The sequence below is a fragment of the Parasteatoda tepidariorum genome, chromosome 3, assembly GCF_043381705.1.
Source record: "Parasteatoda tepidariorum isolate YZ-2023 chromosome 3, CAS_Ptep_4.0, whole genome shotgun sequence".
Taxonomy (NCBI): Eukaryota; Metazoa; Arthropoda; class Arachnida; order Araneae; family Theridiidae; genus Parasteatoda; species Parasteatoda tepidariorum.
The window spans coordinates 319,603-343,462 of record NC_092206.1 but is presented as its reverse complement, the minus strand read 5'-3'; the positions used below and the strand labels follow the sequence as shown (position 1 = coordinate 343,462).

Here is a 23,860-nt window from a genome sequence, read left to right as displayed (position 1 = left end):
TAGGTAATACTCTATATATATATATATTATTGACCCTGTAGTGTGCCTACCATTACAAAAAATATACTTCCAATTTACTAGTCTATTAAGACACGATTTTATGTACCTTTTCACAGATGAAGAAGGTTGTGGCATTCAATGATATTTAATTACTAATTGAAGCAAAGTAATGAGTTTTGTGTTTGAATGAAGGGAAGGCGAACAACCAATGATGCTTCATTCATTCATTGAAACTTGATCACTACATGATACATGATGCCCTTTGAATATAGGATTTTGGCAAACTTTAAATATCAAGAATTGACTAGAGTAGCCTGATGATACAGTTCATCTTTATGGTGATGGGATGAACCACTGCATAATCTAATAACATAAAGTCATCAGAAGGGCAACACATAGTAGCGTAATAAAAAAGTACATTCGAATTATTTTATTTTTTGTCGCTATTTGATTTTGTACTTTTGCTCCGAGCCATTCATCTCTCCGCATATAAAATAAAAGTAAGATATGCCAGATCTTACGAATGGCATTTTCTAATTCGCAATGGTAATAAAAATGCACAATGAATCCAGATTTCCTTCTGTAATCCTGATTTATTGAGGAGAATAAATAGATTCGGGGGGTGATTTATGAAAGGAATATGCCACTGACGAAATGTTTTTAAATCGACCATTTAAAAACCTTAGAAAAAGCTTCCCGTGGCCACAAGGGCAATAAAATCTATTTCACTTTCATATATTCAGTGAAAGGTATATTTTTTTTTAACTTTTCTCCTTATTTTATTCCCGGAATGCTTTTCCCGTCCGCGAAGATAAACTTCCTTCTGCTTTGTTCGATCTCCCAACAACTATCTCATGACAATTAAATTGGGAGAAAAAAACAAACAAAATTCTTTAAATGACATTCCCCGACCAAATTATTAGACGCATTGTAAGATTCTTTGCAAAATCTTAATGATCAGGTGATACTCTATACAGCTTTATTGTTTTTAATGTGACTGTCTGCACTTGTTTACGTTACGTGTATCTGTTACCGGCAAAGTATGAAATAAATGTCCTGATGAGGTTATTATGTAAATGATGTGCATGTTACTGTGAATGACCGTAATCGGTGATTGTTGACTTTCACCGGTGAATGTAGAAAATCCCGTAGTCGCTATGGTGAATGTCCGAAATATTTATTACATCCGATTTCATAGTAATTTATTCGTGTATATAATTACATTTATTCGATATTTTAATACTTACTGACGATAGATTAGAACAAACATCAGTGTTTGGAGTATCGGGCAAGTATATACCGGGCAATGGAACTTGACCTTAAAAAAAACATCAGTGCAGGGTATACCGGGTAGTGGCACTGAACCTTAAGAGAACTTCAGTGTGGGATATACCGGGCAATGGCACTTAACTAGACCTAGCATGACTAGACCTTTGATAAATGTCCGTAATATATATTAGGTCTAGTTAATCTATCGTCAGTAATTATTAAAAGATCGAATAAATGTAATTATATTCACGAATAAATTAATATAAAATTGGATGTAATAAACATTTCGGACATTCACCAAAGCCACTATGTGATTGTCAACATTCACCGGTGAAAGTCAACAACCACCGATTTCGGTCATTCACAGTAACATGCACATCATTTACATAATGACCTCATCAGGACATTTATTTCATACTTTGCCTAAATAGCATCCGGCATTCTATAGAATGCCTAGGCAATATGTGAAATATAAATAATTTCATACTTTGACGGCTAGTTTTAGGCATTCTATATAATGCCGGATTTCATATTTTTCCGATAACATATTCATTGCTTAAATGAGACGATATATCATATAAATTTGACGATAGGATAAAAGAGACGATATATTACATAAATATACGATATTTAGTAATATCAGGACTTGTATTAGCATGTTATAATAATGAGATCCAATGATGAAACGCACTGTGGTGTTTTAATAATGACATAATTGGCACGAATTTATAGGTAATACTCTTACATTTAGACATACATGTCAAGGGTTTTATTTCAGGTGATTTTTTATAGACTTCCTATTTGTATTTATGTTTAACGTATTGCATGGCAATGTTAACCCATTGGTGCACGAACGTAAACAAGTGCAAACCACGTAAAAACTATAAAGTTGTAAAGTATCACCTGATTTCACCAAAATTTCTCATAGAATCTTATAGTACGTGGCCAGGGACTTAAGAAAATATTGATTTGCATACATTCTGCAATTTTGAACGGGTGTGAACGTTCCTGAAAAGTATCGCTTTTTTGTGTTGTTTTCTTTAAAATTAACTGTCGAGGAAACCTTCTTTAACAGTAGTTATCAACTGGAGGCGTCCAGCTCGTGAAGTTTGTTTTTTGTTTCCCGCGAACTAAAATATATGAGTTGTCATTATTTGGGGGGACCATTTTCGTAAAAAATCTATATGGATTTAAAATACTTTTCTTTCGTTAAAAAAAAACCCTAATTTCTTCGTTTTTGTGAAACTTAGCATACCAATCAATATCAATATCTTAACAATTTGATATACACATTAATTGTTCAATACATTGGTGCACATTAAAGCTACTGAAACCAGAATTTTTTAATACGCAATTGGATATATTTCAAAAATCAACTTGTTATTTTAATTTGTAATTCAATACTTTTGTTTTGTTCAACGTGATAAAAATCTGACAGTCATATTTAAAGCTCCTTCAAACCTATGAAAAATTTTGATAAAGAGTCCTATGCAAAATGCTGATAAAGTTGCGGCCCTCCATTTTAATTGCGACCCCCGACCTCGTGGAAACCCCTGTTCTACATAAAGGCTTTGAAAATAGATCAAAACTGTCTGAAAATGTATCGTTCGGAAGGAGTTGTCAATTTTAGCATTTTTAAAAATTGGAAAATATCAGATTTTGTAAAGGATACTGAGCAAAAGCTACTCAATTTAAATATATATATATCAATTTTGAAACATTGAATACTCAATATTATCTGAAAAAAGTTATCCGAGACAAAATTCTTACGAAAAAAGAGAGAACGATTTTAACTGTTACGATTTATGAAAATGAATAAACTTGTTAAACATAAGTTTAAAAACTATAGAATAGAATTTACAAATATATAGAGCAAAAATTACGTAATAGAAATAACTTTATTTTAAAAAAATAATTGTACATAATTTGAAATATTGAGCATAATAAATTCAAAATTCTTCGCAACTTAACAATCTACCGTCCTAACGTCATTTTTTTATTTTCAAAATGGACATTTTCTAAAAATATCTATTTTCTAAAAATCGAGAGGATATTAAAAACGTCTATTTTCTGGAAATAAGGAGTTCCTAAAAATGTCTCTTCGTAAAATAGATAGTCCTTAAAAAATTCTATATTTTTAAAACAGAAAGTAAATAAAAATTGGCTATATTCTTAAAATAGAGTTCCTAAAAGTGTCGATTTTGTTAAAATAGAGATCCTAAAAATATTTATATTCTCAAAACAGAGAGATTCTCCTTTTTCAATAAAAGTTTAAATGGGTTTTTAAAAAATACGATTTTTGAGCCATTTAATAGTGAAGCATGACTGAGAATGCACTGAATAGTAACAAATTAATCCCGGCAGCTGAAGTTAGTTTTTCTGATTATTCTAAACAAAAAACAACAGTTCATTTTTAATTTTTTTTCTTACTTTAGAGTTTGCATGCTTCTTTTTTTCCCTAAATTTGATTCGATTTTTATTTTCAGACAGTTTTATTTTCTTATCGGAATTGTCCCGAAACAAACTTCTGTTTACGTCATTCGTTCGGATTTTGTTCAATATTCTTCTAGAGGAAGTTGCCTTCTAAGGTTAATTAAGTTGAGAGAAGAAAAAAAAACATTTAATCGTGCAAAAAGCAGGAGAAAGGCTGGAAAAAGTATCCTATCTCACAGCTCTGCATTTATTCCTCCGATTGAAAATTTTAATGTTTGTGACATTCTTTTAAATGAAAGTTTTCTTACTTTTAGATGCATTATGGACAAAAATTTCAATAAGTTTTGAGACACGAATATTGAAAATTCAAAAATCTTTAAAAAATCCTTTGAGTGATGGTGAGAAATACACTCTCTGCCCATATTATTCAAAGCACTCTAAGATTTTATGTAAAATTATAATTACTCAGGATAGATACAGCTGTATTGTTTTTACTCGGATTCATTTGTTCGCGGCTCCTCTATCAATGGGTTAACATTGTCATGCAATACGTCAAAAATAAATACAAATGGGAAGTCTATAAAATATCTCCCGAATAACAACCCATGTGTTTAACTATAAAAATATTGTGTATATAAACTCTTGCAAAACATGTCATTCTTAAAACAGCTTCTCATCATTGGATCTCATTATTATGACATACTGATGTTAATAACTGATATAATAATTATTCCATATTTATATAATATATCCTTTAATTTATCCAATTGTCGAATTTATATTATATATTTTTCAATTTCACCAAATTCATACATGAACGTAAACAAGTGCAAACCGGTTTAAGTCACACAAAAAACAATAAAGCTGTATAGAGTATCATCTGATAGTTTTACATAGACTGTTACAGTTTGTTTAATAATTTGGTCAGGGGCTGTATACAAGACATGAAATATAACAAAATTGATATTGAAATAAGGTGCTCAAAAATTACTTTTTTTTTTAAAAAAGAACTTACTCATTTCTTAGTTGCAAATGTATAGTTTGTAATTCCAACCTTGAGTCTAGAAAAAAAAAGAGCAATTATTTAATAATACTAAACACAATTTAGAAGTACATATTACTTTTATGAGTAGCATGATGTATTAAATAAAACGAGTGCCTTGCTTTCAAATAGTATCTTTTTTTTTATTGTATTCTGCATTCTAAAATGTATTGCTATATTTTCATAAAGTTTGATAACATAAAAAAAAATATAGCGGAGAAATAAATATAAAATTGTGACTTTCTCAGAAATTGATCTGAAGTTTTCTTTTTAAATTCATAAAAAATTAAAATCATGTGAAAAAAAAATTAAAAGAGAATATATGTGTGCTTCTTTAATGTAAAGTGTAGTATTCATAATAGTGGTGAAATATTAGGCATAAAGAAAAAAAAAATTCACTAGAAAATTTTTTTTATCTTTTATATGTAAAATTGCCGGCAAAAGATATTATAACGTTTTGATTTTTGACATAAAAAAATTTCTGAAGATATAAAATGATAATCGCAAGTATTCCGAAGATACATTTAATGCAAAATAGACTAAAGCTAAAAACAACATATAAATAAAGTATTAAAAAAAACATTTTAACCGTACTTTATATGTGCTTTTCTCCAGTTTTTTTAATTTTGATTTGTAAAGGATAGTTTTTTTTAAAAAGAAAGTACAACATTTTAATGTTTACTGTAAGAGAAAGCAAGGAAAATATATTCAAAGCAAGTCCTGTTCAACATCTCTTCCTTTTTTGGATGGGGAGAGAGTGAATTGAATTTCTTCTTGACATGATGTTTTTTACGCAGAATTGTATCAGACGATCGGGTTAATAATTTAAAAGCGTATTTTGAAGTACGCATCAGATATTGCCATTGTTTCATTCTGAATCGGATAACAAGTCAATAGAAGAAACGGTTCAGTCCCTCGACACATTATTAAACGCACTCTAAGATTCTATGTATTATCTTAATCATCACGTGATACTCTATACAGCTGTACGAGTAAAAACAATAAAAGCTGTATAGAGTATCCCCTGACAATGAAGATTTTGCATAGAATCTTAGAGTGTATCTATACTTATCAAACTTCATTAAAATCGGTCCGGTAATTCTAGAACAGTGATTTCCAACTGGCGGCCCGGGGGCTGCATCCCGCCCGTGAAGCCTTTTCTTGTGGCTCTCGAACTAAAATATATTAGTTGTCATTTTTTTGCAGACAATTTTCGTAGAAAATCTATTTGGGTTCAAAATACTTTTCTCGTTAATAAAAACCTAATTTCTTCGTTTCTGTGAAATTTATCATACCAACGGTGCAAAAAAAAATATTTCTCAGGCTTTGCATCCAAGAAAATATTTGTTTAAATACAAAAATAATCGTGTATGTTGCTCTTTTTTATTTCATTTTTTTGTATTTTGTGAGTATAATTTAGCATGTGTGTATCAGAAATTTTCTCGAAGAAATTCTCCTATTTAACTTCTTAAAACCACTTATTTTGGACGAAAATATTTTCACACACATTTATAAATTTTAAATTTAAAATGTAAATATCTATTCTTTGGTGGTTGCAGCAGACAAACCTCAATTTTATCATTGAACAACTTGTGTGCTGCTATGTAAGTTTTAATACCAACCCTTTTAAAGTTTTATATCTTAACAATTAGATATCTGTTGCACATTAATTGTTTAATACATGAGTGCACATTAAAGTTATTGTAGCCGGATTTTTTTATATGCAATTAAATATTTTTAAAAATCTACTTCTTATTTTAATTTGTAATTCAATACTTTTGTTTCGCACAATTTGATAAAAATCTGACTGTCATATTTAATGTTCCTTCAAACATAAAAGAGTCCTACATAAAATTTTGATAAAGTTGCGGCCCGCCATTTGATTTGTGTTTTTAATTGTGGCCTCATGTAAGTTGGAAACCCCTGTTCTAGAAACAATCGACCCAGTCTGCAAATTCTCTTCATTTCCTACACCAGGGTGTATATTTTTTTCAAAAAAATGGAACATTTTTGTAAAAAAAAAAAAAAAAAATATTTTTAGATTTTGTAAGTGAATTGCGCGCATTAAAGAAAAAATGCATTGTTTTGAAATGTGGAAAAAAGCATTATGAAAACGGAAAATATTTTGTCTTTCTTTTGACTACATTAAATAGTCATTAAAAACAGCAACAAAAAAAAAGGAATTGTAAATAAGGCTCTAAAATGAATCAGTATTAAATCGAATTACTTTGTCACGCGCACATTTATCTTCTATAATTGGAGCGAAATAATCTGTAGTCGAAGTGACAGAATCCATTGTTTTAAAACGAACATCTTTTAAAAATGTTTCGAGACAAGCACAAAAAATAAATAAAAAGAAAAAAGAAGAAACTAGAGGAAGCTTCGTTATTAATAAACTTTGGGGGAAGCGAGACGTTAATTATTCTAGCGTAGATTTTAATTAGCTGAACAACAACTGTTGCTACGTTCACTGGGCGTTGTTTTTCCTCGTAAACAAGTTCCATACTCGACGTTTTCGGGGTTATTTTAATGGTTACATTGAGCGGTCAATATTTCCGCTCAATAAACGTTAAATAATGAATAAATGATTTAAATTTAAGAGAGTTTAAGCACTTTCCTACTTTTAAAGAATAGGAAGACGAGTGTTAATAACTTTTTTTTTTAAAAAAAAGGATAAAAAGACATTTTCAAAACTTTTAAATGACAGTAATTCGTAGTTTTTATAAAAACACGATGAAAAGAAATTCTAAATTTTGAACAACTTGCAGGTGTGGCATTAATATCTTCTACATATATACACTCTATAACAAAAAAATCGAAGCACCAAAAAGGAGTTGTCCGATTGAAACGAAAATTGGTGGATAGGAAGACAATGTTCAGAATAGTAAATGATTAAAATTTCAGAACAATTGAATAATTTATTGCAGAGTTACAGTAACAAGTTCAATAAGGTGTTGACCCGCCTCTATCCTGGATACAAGCTGCCACACGGCGTGGCGTAGACCGATAAAGCTCCCGGATCGTGTCTTGCGGTATTTCCTACCAAATTCGATCCAATTGTCGAACGAGGTCATCAGCATTCCGTGCCAGATGCAATCACCTTCCCAGACATGCTCGATGGGAGAGAGATCTGGTGATCTGGCAGGCCAAGGAAGAGTTTGACAAGCATGCAGACTGTTCATAGCAACACGTGCCGTATGTGGTCTGGCATTATCCTGCTGAAAAACCAGCCCAGGGCTCTGCAAAAGGAACGGTAGCAAAACAGGTCTTAGGATGTCGTCGACGTACCGCTGTGCAGTAAGTGTACCTCTAATGACGACCAAAGGGGTCCGGCTGTCAAAGGAAATGGCATCCAGACCATAATGCCTTGTTGAGGGCCAGTGTGGAGCGCAATAGTGAAGGCAGGATCCTCCCTCTGCCCTGTGCGTCTCCAAACGCGTCTTCGATGATCGTCAGGACACAGTCGGAAGCGGGATTCGTCGCTAAGGACTATACGTCCCCAGTCGGCATCATTCCAGCCTGATCTATTCAAAACATTCATGCATACGAAATTTCAAAGCAATCTATTGATTGCTTCTTGGTGCGTCGATTTTTTTGTTACAGAGTGTAATATAGGAATCCAAATTTTGAGCAGTTTGACCAGTTTTACCGCGTTAAAAGTATAATAATGCGAGGAAGATTTCGAAATTTTACCTATTTGGAATAATCTTTTTTTTTTTTTCGTTCTGTAGAGTGAGCACGATACATGCAAATGTTTCCTGTACTGCAACTTCAGCTGCTGTGGTTTCACATCTGAAGAAGGATGGAAATTATATTACTCCGCTCGGGCCCTTCTGACTGTTGTTTCACTTACATGAATGCTCAATCTTCATTTAATCATCTCATTTCTGTCCTTTACTGCATTGTAGTACATGGCAACAGTCCTCTTTCTTGCCCGTCAGGTTGTGTGACAAGGAGTGCCGTGTTCTCATTTCAACCATTAATTATTTGGATGTGTGTGATTTCATACTAAACAGAGTCATTTTAAAATGACTTTTCATGACAAGTCACACAGGACCGGGAAAGAAGGACTCGCGGTCGTGAGAATGGGAGTTCGAATCCAGTCAGCCGAGGATTCCCCGTGTAGAAAAAGGTGACTGGTGCACGTTAAATCTGCCGGGTCACAAGGTCCTCCATGCTCCCATGACGCATTATACATCTGGGGGTACTGAATAGGAGGTCGATCGTTCACTGGCTAAGGTCAAAATTACGATTTTTGAATGAATGAAGGGGTCCGCTCTATAAGCGGGTGTGACGTATATGTGCAATAGAAATCAAATTTTCTGTCATAGAACCGGAAAACAAGAACAACCCTGCGACAACAAAATTGCTACCAAATATATAATTTAGCAGAACCTGAAATATCAATATATCGACGACCTTTATACTTCAGACCACGAAATTCGAATTTAGTTTCTGAGGGTTACTTAGGGGTGTAGTTAGGCTAGAACTTAGCCTCTTTCACGCATATCTCTTTTTGAACATGATTATAGACTAAAGGGATATTTAAGAATGCATTCCGCTGGTCATGGTAGGTTCCAATATTTCGAGGACATTGAGAAGATGGTTGTCAAATGACCGTTTAAGAACTTTTGCATCTTATCGCTTTTGCACATTTGACTTCTTGACTTTTTCTAACAGTTATATGCAGTTAGTATTCTATTATTATTATTTTTTTGTATTTTGTTTGTTTGGAATAACCTATTTCTACCACAAGCGGTCATTTGACCGGGAGAACAATGTATTACTTCATAAGGTTATCGGATCAGAAATGACGATGTGATGCGTGTTCAACGTATTGCATTCGATGAATTGCACATTTCTGCAAAGACTGTTGCGTAGTGAGTTCAATCAGAATAACTGTGAATTCAAATTTCAAGACATTTCCTAACATTTTAGATTGACATTTTTGTGTCAGAAAAAATGACAGAAACTAAATGTTTTGGTCAGTAGCTTATATTTTATTTGGATAGCTTTACTTCATTTCTAACTAACCGTTCGTTTTTACCCAGAAAAATGTCGAAACAATCGAGCCAGCACAAGCTCTTAAAATAAATATTATTAATTATAAGAATTACAATTCTTATATATTCTTATAATTATAAGAATAATTATATGAATTATAATTAATTTATATTCTAATAATTATAAGAATAATTATACGAATTATAATTCATTTATATTCTAATAATTATAAGAATAATTATACGAATTATAGAAATAATAATAATTGAAAGAAATATATTTGAGGAAAATGTAGAATGGAAACAACTTGCATATGTGAAAAAAGCGTTTCTTATTCTGTGTGTTTTGTAATACATGAAAATTAGCAACATACAATTTTGTTTCATTATAATAAAGTTATTGTAGTTGATTTCCTTTCGAACATCCATTTTTCTGACATTCCATCAAGGTATTGGTAGAAATGGTAATAGATTAAATGTTGGTATGTTTAGTGTTAAAGAAAAAAGAAAAGAAAAGAAATTATCTTTTTTTTTCTTTTCTAAAACAACGTAATGCTAAAAATTGGATGCGAGTAAGTTTGTCACACCAAAAAGATGACAAACTGTCCGCAACTCACATGGAACGCATTTTTGCAGTTAATTTATTCCTCTCTGTCGAAGAACTGCCACTCATTTTGCTTTTTGTACCATTGCATCTACTATTTTAGATATTGTAATCTCTTTTTCAATATTGATGTTTCTTCTCCTCAAATTCAATATTTCTTCGTTTAGATGTGTCTTTTTTATTTCAAGACCTCCTTTTTTTTATCATCTTTAACTCAATTTTCCTCCAATACCTTTTTCTATCTATTTTCTACACTTAATGCACTCAGAGTCTAAAAATAGAATTTTCGATTCAAACGGTTATCGATAGGGACTGTATTCTGGCTCTCTCCTCAAGTATTAAAATAAAATCACAATATAATGTTGTTTCATTACAGCTCCAGACTCATCTCATTAAAGTTCTTCTAATGATTGCTTTCTTAGTCTCTGGACGCACTCTTAAGAGATTCTATGTAAAATTTTTATTACTCAGGTGATACTCAATACAGCTTCAGTGTTTTCAAGCTGACTGTTTGCACTTGTTTACGTTACTGTATCAATGGGTTCAATCAGACGATATATATCATATAAATTTGACGATTGGATAAATGAGACGATATATATTATATAAATTTGACGATTGGATAAATGAGACGATATATATTATATAAATTTGACGATTGGATAAATGAGACGATATATATTATATAAATTTGACGATTGGATAAATGAGACGATATATATTATATAAATTTGACGATTGGATAAATGAGACGATATATATTATATAAATTTGACGATTGGATAAATGAGACGATATATATTATATAAATTTGACGATTGGATAAATGAGACGATATATATTATATAAATTTGACGATTGGATAAATGAGACGATATATATTATATAAATTTGACGATTGGATAAATGAGACGATATATATTATATAAATTTGACGATTGGATAAATGAGACGATATATATTATATAAATTTGACGATTGGATAAATGAGACGATATATATTATATAAATTTGACGATTGGATAAATGAGACGATATATATTATATAAATTTGACGATTGGATAAATGAGACGATATATATTATATAAATTTGACGATTGGATAAATGAGACGATATATATTATATAAATTTGACGATTGGATAAATGAGACGATATATATTATATAAATTTGACGATTGGATAAATGAGACGATATATATTATATAAATTTGACGATTGGATAAATGAGACGATATATATTATATAAATTTGACGATTGGATAAATGAGACGATATATATTATATAAATTTGACGATTGGATAAATGAGACGATATATATTATATAAATTTGACGATTGGATAAATGAGACGATATATATTATATAAATTTGACGATTGGATAAATGAGACGATATATATTATATAAATTTGACGATTGGATAAATGAGACGATATATATTATATAAATTTGACGATTGGATAAATGAGACGATATATATTATATAAATTTGACGATTGGATAAATGAGACGATATATATTATATAAATTTGACGATTGGATAAATGAGACGATATATATTATATAAATTTGACGATTGGATAAATGAGACGATATATATTATATAAATTTGACGATTGGATAAATGAGACGATATATATTATATAAATTTGACGATTGGATAAATGAGACGATATATATTATATAAATTTGACGATTGGATAAATGAGACGATATATATTATATAAATTTGACGATTGGATAAATGAGACGATATATATTATATAAATTTGACGATTGGATAAATGAGACGATATATATTATATAANGATTCATATATATATATATATATATATAATTTTTAATTTCCATCGAAACAAATTTAACTAAACTTTCTTTTGAATTTTTGAGATATATTACTTGCACAAAAATTAAAAACAAAAATCTCTCACAAGAATAAGTCATAGCTTTAGTATTACTTGAAGTTCAATGGTAGGAAAAAAACATAACTTCATAACTAACTCAGATACAACAATAATTTCTTTCATTGTTTTAAAAAATACCAATGGTATTTCACCATTTTAAAGAAAACCTTAAACAATAGCAATCAAAGCCTTTTTTTCTTTGTCTTAAAGACAACCAATAGTGTTATTTATTTATTTCCCAGTTTTAAGAGAATTATTAGCATTATTATTTGCACCATTTTAAATAAAACTAAAACCTTTTTTTTCCTGCATTTTAAAAATACTTGATAACATTTTTTTATTCCTCACATATTAATGAGAATGATTGGAATTATTGTTTCACTATTTTAAAAGAGAACTAAAATCTTTTCTCCCTATTTCAAAAATAACTAATTACATTATGTGTTCCACATTTTAATGAGAAGTCCTAGCTTAATTTTTTTTTTCAGTTTTATTGCATACTATATTCTTGATTTTATTATTTTAAAGATGATAGAATTATTTATTACATATTTTAAAAAGAACTATAAGCATTAATTTTTTAAATAAATAATCTAATTCCCAAAGTTTCGAATGTTTGTACCAAGTACACTTTCTTTATTCAAATTCACACAATTACCGCTGTCTTTAACCACATAATAGAGTTCTATGAGTTTGAAATTTCAATAAAGTATTACAATAGAAAATATCTACCCATTCTATTTTTGGTAAGGATCAATTTACCTTGCCAATTCAATGGAAACAAGGAAAAGAAATTCCTCCACTTTCGAGGTCATTTTATACGCAGTTAAATATATCTTGTACGATGTTTTTACGTCTTAACTGTCTTAAGGTTTCCTTTTATTGTAGTTTTGAGAATACGAACAGATCTCTCTTAGAAACAATTCAATCCAGAGAAATACAGGGAAAGATTCATCATTAAGACAGTGATTTAAAAAGAGCATTATTACGTAAAAATGTGAAATGAACTCATAATTGAAATAAAATACCAATGAATACGATTCACTACAAAATGAAGCGATCACAGGCTACCCACTGGCAAAATGGCTTTGTTGTCTAATTTTTTTTCTTTCTTTTTTTTTGGAAAATCAACTTTATAGTGTTTTCATCTTGGACATCTTTAAATGTTAATCCTGAACTGCTGGATACACAATTTCGCAGACATATTTAAATTCAGCTCAGACACATTGTGTGTCAATTCTTTTGATGACTGAATAGACATTGAACAGCCAATCGAGATCAATATTAACATTTTCGGATGAGTGTTTGATGGAGATTGTAAGCTGCATCATACACCCGTTTCGGATTCACAACTTCACACATGAAATAGGATTTAAAAGCTAGACTTTTTTTTTCAATTCCACATGAATACTGATAGAATCATTTATATCGTTTGGAGGACAGTCTGCGGTCATTGGGTACATTGACAATGGATTATTTTATCCCTAACTAGTGAACAAAATCCAGTTCACATATTTGCATGAAAGGAGTTCGGAGTGTCACCCTTCGCTCTTCGATAGGGTTCAATTCTCTTAACCACTTCGGTGCTTTAGTGAGGGACGGGGGGTTTCATGCTTGTGTTTGAGTACGGAATCCTTTCATTTTTCTGTTTGTGTGTAATGCTTAAGGTAATCCCGTCTACCTTCTTCGGCTTTCTCAGCTTCGGTAAGTTTAGGCCCTGGCATCGTTTTTTTTCTCCTTGCTTCCACTCTAATTTTTGGAGTCGTGTCCATCAGGTTGGACCCTCTTTATGTGCGATATTTATCTGAATTAGTATTGAAAAAGATCCAGTTTGTACTGTAGGTTAGAATTTCTGATTCCTAATGAAAACAATAGAAACAAAAATATCGTTCAAATGATGAAATTCTCTTTTATTCACAACTCTAGAAGCATTTATGGGATCTCTCTGGTCCCATGCCTCAAAAATAAACTCACCCACTTAATCTATACATAATAATAAACGCGGCTGTGTATGTGTCTGTTTGTCTGTCTGTAATCACAATATATCGCCCCAGAAGCCTCGCCCAGGCACGAAACTCGGCACATAATTGTGTTTTGACATGATGAAGAAGTATTTTTTTTTCTTTTTCAAAAATTTGGATTAGTTTTTTAGTTATCAGTCATTTTGTAAGAAAATCCATGCTTTTTTGTCTTCAAAGAGCCATATTCAAAAAACTATTAAAAATGCATATACTCTTATAAATGTATGCTGATGCGAACCTTACAATTGAAATATTAATTTTAGACAACTTAAACCATAATATACGAAGGAATTAATAATTTAATTGTAAGGTTCGCATTAGTTTACATTTATCAAAGTGGAGAAAAGTTTAACTTTTGTATTAAAAATGTGGCAACATATTCGATACGTAAATAGAACGCTTGGCTTTGATATATTTATCGCCGTTCATAATCGTTATAATAAGTTTTTCTTCATCTTTCCACGCTCTATTTTTTTTTCTTAAGCGAAGACGATAATTTTTGTAGAGATATAGAAATAGAAATTGATACCATAAAAAATTATATAGAAATAGAAATTGATACCATAAAAAATTAATTCGTCTTCGTGTTCTTTTCATGTATTTAGCATTTTAGTTTTTTTTTTCTTAAGCGTTGTAGCTATATAATATATAAAATAGGAATTTAATTGTTTTTGAAGGAACGATCACACTTACCTTGGATCTCTTTGGTTTTTCTATTCTTTATTTTAACAGTTTTTATTAAATGTAATTAGTTATTTTCAGAAAGTTTCAGTTTGCAGGTAAGCACTTAGATTTTAATATTGAAGTTTCATGATTTGCTTTCATAGTAATTGTTGTTCTAAAGTATTCGTTGACTTCTTAAAAACCCGATTACTGACATGGCAGAACCGCCTTCCAAAAAACTTTGTATTTTGTCAAAGAAAAAGATATTAAGAGATTCTCAAAGAAGAAGAAGGGCCCAAGAAACGTCTGTGGAACGTCAAAGAAGGATGGAACATGACCGAATTTCGACAAGCAATTCTAGAGCCCAAGAAGTATCAGAGAAACGTCCAAGAAGATTAGAAGAGGTTTTCAGCTATTGGCCAATGATGATTTCGAAAGGAACTTTTGTATGCTTTTACAATTTCTGAGACCTTTCTTTTTTTTAAAAAAAAAGAACAAGTCTCCACCTGATAGTTATATTATAGGTTAGGTCACCATAGGCCTCAGGTTACCATAGCAAAGTTACATCTTCAAACATCCTCAAGAGCTATAACACATCTGCAGCAGAACTGGATATGAAGACAAAATTGCAGGACAGAAACACCTTAATTGTCCACTAATCTTCAGATTTCCTGCTCTGTTTTAAAAAACTTTACTTGTGAAAACCTTTAGCGTGGCGGACAGCTGGCCGCCTTTGGCGGCAAGTGCATAATAAAATTAAATGTGACAAAAAAAATGATCAAACATCAGAGGTCGCCACTGGTTACTCTTCATTATTGTAGTTTAGAAGTGAGGAGAGGCCATCCAATCCAATTTTGCCATTGGGTAATAAATTTATACGAAACTGGAAGAAGTAATTATCAAAACTTATATTGATTTGAGTATAAACGTTGCATAACGAGAAAATGGGATTAAGCTTAAAATCTAAAGGTAAGTTAAAAATCTTAGAAAATCCAGTAACGATATACTTATCTTTTTAGCGTTAAGAATTGTTTGAGATAATCTAAATAATATGCGCGAACTTAAAGCATTTACATGATGCGATGACGAAGAAAAATTAATTTTCAGAAACTAGCATCATAATCTTGGGGCCGGATCGTTCTGAAAAACTTTCTCTAGTTTTTAACATATTGCAAGGAACTTTTGGATTAAGTTTACACTATGACCTCTTCGATGAGCACTTCTATGAACACTTCGATACACTATGAACGCTCACTACAAAAATTTAAATTTTAAACAGATGTTACAATTTCTCAAATTCTATTCTATAATACTCTGAATAGGGCATCCATAGTTATCTGTGGATCTGGCTTCTAACTGAAAAAAGGAGGAAACAAATTATCAGATTTTTAAAGTTGTTGTAGTTGGATTTTATTTATGTCCCTCTAGAGCTGAACAATGAGCTATTGGTGACGGTCTGGGAAGCATGCCCGAGGCTGATCCGAAAACATGCCATCACAATTTTGATCCTCTGCAGAGGGAATGGCGGCTCGATGACCTGCGCGAGAAGTCGAGCACTTTACGGTTGCACAATTTAACAAGGACCCATACCACACATCCTCGGTCCCTTCGTAGACTGATCCAAATGATCACAAAATCACACACTGACCGCAGCCAGTGGTGCTTGACTTCGGTGTTCTACTGGAAACCGTGTCCTTACAATCAGTTCAATGTGGGACAGATTTTGAAAGAAAGTGACTTTGGTAAAGGTGATTTGGAAATCAGCATTTTAAAGCACTAAAATTAAAGGTATCAAAATTAAAATCGGATATACAATACTGCAAAAATGGAGGTTTAGAACAAAGATGGTTCTAATCATATTCTAGATTAACCGCTTCACTTAACAAGTTTTTTGAAGGGAAAAAAAATGCAAAAGATCAACCTATTTTTTTTTAATTTCATTTATGAATACAAGGAACTAAAACAAAACATAAAAGTTCTGAGATGAAAGTTTAATTTTTTTATGTATAAAAAACATTTAATTTGCTATCCGTTTACTGTCCCGAATTGTCAAGGGGAAAAGGAACACATTTGAATATGAGTCTTTGTATAGGTTCACTTCTTCATCATCTGAAAAATTACTTTTGCTCATGAACGCCATTTTTTTCTATGCATAATTCAACAACCGTCGTGTATACAATTGTACAAAACACGTCCCACACATAGCTCAACTCCCAAAACAAATATTAGCAAACTTCCAATCTATTATCATTTCTTGTTTTGCTTCAGGTCCAATTAAAAAATTGCTGAAACAAAACGTTTGGACGAATTATGCTATGCACGAGTTGACTCGGTATAATATATATTTCCAATCTATACATACCCGAGTTAACTCGGGATAATGAGGGAGGCGATTAAAAGACTGGCAGGAATCTTCAAAAAAAAATCCATGCCAAATATGATTGACGCCACTCATTTCAAACCTTCCATTAATTAATTGCATTCTCACAATTCAATCTTTCGAACTAATTATGCATCACAATGCATTTTTAAGAACTACAGACAGTATTTCACGATTTATTATTTCAAAATATTCTAATATCTAAGCTTTATTATTAAACATAACACAGAAAAGTAAAGAAAAAAATTTCCTACAAATTTCTTGTAAGAACAGAAGAAAAAGTGTACTATTCCAGGAATTCTAATTATAACTGATCTCCAGAAATATCTAGATTAAAACAAAAATATTCAAAATTCCAGCTAATTATTGAAGTATTTTTTTTGTCATTTTCTGCTGCTCGTTATTAAAACTTTAAATAAATGGAAGTTTCAACCGAATGTCTTTGCGTTAAGAGTTTTCATAATTCGAACAAAAACTCAAATGATCTCTTCTGAATGAGTGTCATTCAAAGCATTCAATTTTAATGTTGAGAAAAGCGAGTTAATATTCCATATACCTAATAGAATCCCAGACTACAACCACACGCCTGTGTCTGAAATCACAAAATTGTCTCGTCTGCTCTTCTGGTTGTTCCATAGGATCGATGTGTGGCATAAAAATTTTATGACATCGCTTAGATTTCCGCCATATTTTAATTCATGGATAAAAAATGTAACGACATCTTTCATAAATAATGATTCCATTCCATCAAAAATCCAGGATTAAGCGAATAAAATCATTCAAATAAATTCGTTATGCAGAAAATTACATCGCAGTAATTTTTTTTTTTTTTTTTGGGGGGGGGGGGTTTTTTTTTTTTTTTAACTTTCTNTTTTTTTTTTTTTTTTTGGGGGGGGGGTATTTATTGTTTATTATTTATTGAAGTAATAATGAAGTAATTTTTTTTTTAAAAAAATCGAATGATTGTGACGTTTTCCTTCAAATATTTTTTTTCATTTTCTCGAAAATTATTTTTAATGTTTTTACAGTCTCTAGCCATATTATTCGAAGCACTCTAAGATTCGATGTAAAATTATAATGACCCAGGTGATACTCCATACAGCTGTATTGTTTTAACTCAGATGTAACCTGTTTGCATTTGTTCACGGCTCCTGTATCAATGGGTTAACATTATACTGCCATACCTAAAAATAAATACAAATCGGGAGTATATCTCCTGAAGTATTGCATCTAAACTCGTGCAAATCATGTCATTATTAAAACAGCGTCTCATAATTTGGTCTAATTATTATAATAGAATACCTGATATAATAAATAATCTATATTTATATAATATATCGTTTTACTTAACCCATGAATACACGAACGTAAACATAAAAACAATAAAGCGCTGTATCACCTGATTTCATATAGAATCTTAGCCACGGACTGTATTTTGTAACAGAGCACAAAAAATTGAGAAATAAACGGTAAAATGTTTCGGAAGAACATTTCATCGTGATACTTTCAAGCATGGCATAAAAACCATTTATTGGGGTTGCTTTTATTTTTGACATTTGTATTTTTTGCTAAATAGAGTGACATAAATTTTGAAAAGAAGAATTTTTGGTTAACTGTAACAACAGAGCAAAATGATCAAATGAATTGTTCAAATAGTGATTTAAAGACTGGAATTATGATTTCTTTTACCAGATATGTCCTAACCATACACGTACGGTGTATTTACCATTTTTTCTCTCAATGCATTATTTATTTAATATAAATCGTTTTTCATTCTTCTCTGACATTTTATTTAAACATTTTAATGAAACTAGCCAAATTATTAAAGATAGGATGTATTATTAATAAGTTATAAATATATAAATCTCTGCGACCTTTTTTTTCTTTATTCTGATAACAATAAATATCTAAGTGCATCATGTCATGAAGTTAACTATTTTTTTTTTTAAATTCTTAACACACAGTGTCGCATTTACAATTAGCGTAACGTGACAATTTAATCTTTAATTTCACCTAATCCTTTAATTTTCTTAAAACTTTATTCCTTTTTTTATATGGCAATTATATTTATTTTAACTTTCTGTTTGACCTTCCTCATGGTCAACGCGGTCATCGTCCTTCCTGTGGGGAGAGACCTATTTCCCGCCATTCTTTTTTCTTCTCTTATTTTTAGGGGGGCTAACTTAACCAATCTCTTTCCCTTGATTTTTCAAACTCTCCTCCTCTTTAAATTTAATTGGATATAACATTCCTAACGTTAATTGTTTTATCAAAGATATTTTCCTCTAAATATATTGTGAGTTTGATTTTTTAAATAAATGCTCACGGAAGTTAAAATATTCATTTGCTGTTCTCATCAATTTTATGTGGTGAGTAAAGTTTTCTGGTTTGGGTTCGTTTATTATATTGGAAGCTCATTAAATGATAAGTTTGTATCATGCCATTATCGTATTTATCTTTAATTTATTCCAAATTTGTTGATACCAATTTGTTCAAACCTCACACTTTGTGACCCGTGGGGATAGTAGATTTAGACAACCTTCCCCACATGGGTGACCTGATGCGATCACGCCTTCCTTCACTTCGATTTGAACTTTGATGGATGATCTACATTGAACAGTTGACTTGCGACTGCGACATTATCCACCTCCTCGCGCTGCTGCTACTCAGTCTCGTCTCAAACACACAACATCATCCTGCATACACTCGACTGCTAATGGCAACACAGGAGCAACCGTGACCTTAATACAGTTCTCGTGATCAGCGAAAGCACGGTGATCTTAATACAGCTCTCCCGGTTTCTTACAAAACTGCAATGACACAACAAGTGATTCATCGAATTCTATCACAGCTATAATTCTGGTGAGGGAGTGTATCATCCACCACTACAAAAATATAATTCCAATTCACTCGTATATAAGACGTGTTAACCCTTTAATGGGCCCTTTATTTCTACTTAAGGTAAATTAAAGTATTTTTGGAATTGAAATTGTTTTCAGAACAGTAACTGATATATAAAAAAATAACTCATTTAGTTTATAAAAATGCCATTTTTTTGGTGGTAAATATATTTAACATGACCTATTAGGAACTTACTGACTTTTATTGTTCTTTATTTATAAAATAAATTCCTTAAATGCTACAAATTTCAAAAGGAATGATGTATTTTATAACTTTTATACGTTTTTTAAAAGTGACAAATGGTTACCAATTTTATTCAAACTCACTTCAAGAAAGCTGAAGTTATTGAAAAATGGAAACCTAAATTAAAAGTGGTAAAACGTGGTGGTAAGTATACTTACCACGGCCTTCAAAAGGGTTAACTCGGTTGGGGTACCCTTTCATAGATGACATGGTCGATAACTACCAGCCCCACAGACCCTTTGCACCTATTGGGTTGATAGCATTGTACTACGATTCCCCCTCATTACCTTTTATGCTATTTTCGACCTTATTTTGTTTATTTATAAAAATCAATCATTACCTTTTTCTTAATCATGACTATATCCAAATACAAATAACAATATATAACAACCCACCATCCTATATCAATATATAAAGGAATCATCCGCCATATTTTAATTTACCTGTGACACACAGTTTAATAATTACTTTCTTATTCTTATAAGCATTGTAATTATGAATCTTTTTTTAACCGCTTACCTGATTAGCTCGGGTATTGCAGATATTTATTAGCCCGAGATAATCAGTTCGTTTTGTTTTATCACTATTTTACGCCGCCTGAAGCTAAAATATATATATTAATAATCTTCTGAAGGTTTGCAAAGTTTCGTTTGGAAGTTTTGTTGTTGGACACGTGTTTTCTGCGATTGTTGCTGAATTTGTATAAAATAAAAAAAAAGAATTTAAAAAAAATCCTTTAACTTAAAGTATTACTTTGTGTTGTCCTTTATCTTAAAAACCACCACAAAAAGACTAATATTTAACTTTTTTCATTTGCCCAAAGAGATGGTCAATTAAATGTTTTTTACCCATATAAAAAAATTAAAGTTTCATCTCAAAACTTGCGTATTATGTTCTAAACTGCTTGTATTTTATTAATGAAATTTTTAAAAAAAAATATGTCGATTTTTTTCAAAAAAAAAAATGGGTAAAGGAAGCGGTTAAAAAGGAAATTTCTGTCAATGAGGGTTATTTAATTCAGAGAAGTCTCAAAATATTGAATGTCATTGTGGCGGATGCGGGTTCGGGTCAAGGTTTCATTCAACAGGTGTTTTAGACCAATCCTTCTCTCAGATATTCATTGTTTTTATATACTTTTTAAGTGTAATGAACTGTTCTAACTTTACAATTTACTCTAAAAATACTTTTAGAGTCATTAAGATATAATATATTATAAATAAAATATATGTATACTATCTTGAATCGGTCGTAGACAAAATTGGTTATTAAAATCATGAAAGGAAAAATATGAAACATATAAAGATTTTCTTATAGATTAATAAGCTTAAAAGAGCATTTCATTAAAAAAAAACATTAATAATAAAGATAATAATAAAGAAAAATAATAAAAAAAGGATTAAAAATTAAAGTTAGTTTAAAACATATTAACCATAGTTTTTTTTAATATGAAATATATGAATTTTCTTATTGCTGTAATTTATTTATTGTTTTCAAATTTCTAAAGATCTCATCATGAGAATAGAAATAATTTCGAAAGTCTGCCTATTGTATTAATAAGGAACAATGCTTTTTAACCCTGTAGCAGAATTTTTTGAGCTATCTGCGACTAAACTCCCCAGCACTAATATCTTTCTGCGTGATACTTTCAATAATTACAAACATATATGTTACGAATGTAAAACAACAAAAGCGCTGCGTTTACAAGACCAAAAAAAAAAACTGTGTCTATATTTTGTTAATTGAACATGTAATCATTTCTTTTATTTTGATACTATGGGCGATATTTTCATATTTTGTAGGAGGGGGGGACGCATACATTATTTACTTCTTCGCATTTTGTAAACATTGATCACAATGAAAAAAATAATTAGCAATCATATAGTCTGTAGTAGTCATTGCCGGAAAAAAAAGATCGACGACTAAATCACGCGAATCGGACACCTCAAATGCGAGATTGGGATGTTGTAATAAATAATATCATATAAAAAATATCGGATTTTAAAACTATGGAGAAATCAAAAGCAATAAATTGTTTGATATATATCGGGATGCTTAAAAATCAATATCAGTAACTGCTAAAAACTACAATCGAAACATTACATTGATTTACGATACAATCGAATTGAGGGAGTCAAAAAGTGATTATCTAAATGTATAATTCAAATATTACGTGTAAATTTCTGTAAAAAAGAAAGAATTTTTTTAAAAACTTTTTAAACAAAAAATCTCTCTGGAAGAACTCTGTAACGTCGCTGCGATTCTGCCACAATACTTTTTAAATGTAAAACCTTCAGTTGTTCATCAATTGTTTCTTCAACGCATACGAAGATGAAAAGCAATCAGTGTGGAATGAAATATCGAGACGATTTTTTATTACTGGACACTTTCACTACAGCTATTTCTCTTATTTTTTTTCTCTCTCTCTTTCTATGTTTGTTCTTTATAGGGTTCTTTGTTTTTGTTGCCGTTTAGTTTTGCCATTGGAAATATATTTATGTAAAAAAATATGTGTGATTATATGAACTATAATTTTGCAAAATAGACATTTACTATACGAACAGAAAATGACTAAATGAATTGCTCAGGGAACTCACTTTTAGTCTGAAAGAACTCGGGTTCGAATCCCAGATAAGCCATGGCTGTTTTTTCCTTCTCTTCTATGCACTTCTAACTGTGGGAGCAACGATGGTCCAATTAAAATGGTGCCCGTAAACAAATCTGCCCTTCTGATACTCAAATGACGAAAGTCAATATCGGGTGAGCATTGTGAAAAAAATGAATAGTTTAAATAGTAGTAAATAATGACTGATGCTGTGTCGGATCACAAAGTCCTTCATAACAAATTATACCTCTAGGGGTACTGAATTGGAAATGGATCACTCTCTGGTTCAGGTCAAAATTATGATCTGTATATGAATGGCTCCTCCCTAAAGAGGGGTGTGACGGAAGTTGAATCCTTGGCTCTAGATGGCACCACTGGAAAATAAGAATAATCACACCCCTATGCCTCAATGGCCAACGACAACAAGTGACAGATAATGACCGTCTTTTTAACCCTATTATATGTTATTTTAGTGTTAAACGGTTATTAAACTGAGACTTTGTTCTTCAAAAGTAAGTAAGATTTAGAACTATTGATCGTTCGTATAAAATTGTCATTTTAGCATTGACATCTCAACTCAAAAAATTTAAATTATTGGTTATTTTTAACAGTCAAACGATAGAGGTAGTTTTCCCGAAACGAAATGTCTTCTTTCACATTCAAACAGGAAATTATAAAAAAAGTACAAATAGTAGGTACAACAAAAGTGAAAAAAATATTTCATCTATTAATACAAACAATGATAATTATAAAATTATACTTTCAGAACAATCTATAATATCTTTATATTACT

The 23,860-nt window shown here is 30.8% G+C and overlaps 1 protein-coding gene across 6 annotated transcripts in view; it reads right to left on the bottom strand.

Moving 5' to 3' along the window:
- LOC107454023 (class A basic helix-loop-helix protein 15) overlaps window positions 1-23,860 on the bottom strand; it is a 219,912-nt gene that overhangs the window by 128,952 nt on the left and 67,100 nt on the right. For 5 of the 6 annotated variants that reach the window (XR_011636302.1, XR_011636300.1, XR_011636301.1 and 2 more), the window contains exon 2: window positions 4,718-4,763. The gene's annotated coding sequence lies outside the window, so the exon portion shown is untranslated. Of the gene's footprint in view, window positions 1-4,717; window positions 4,764-18,403; window positions 19,093-23,860 lie in introns of those variants that run through there. The other variant, XM_043050703.2, reaches the window with a different exon arrangement.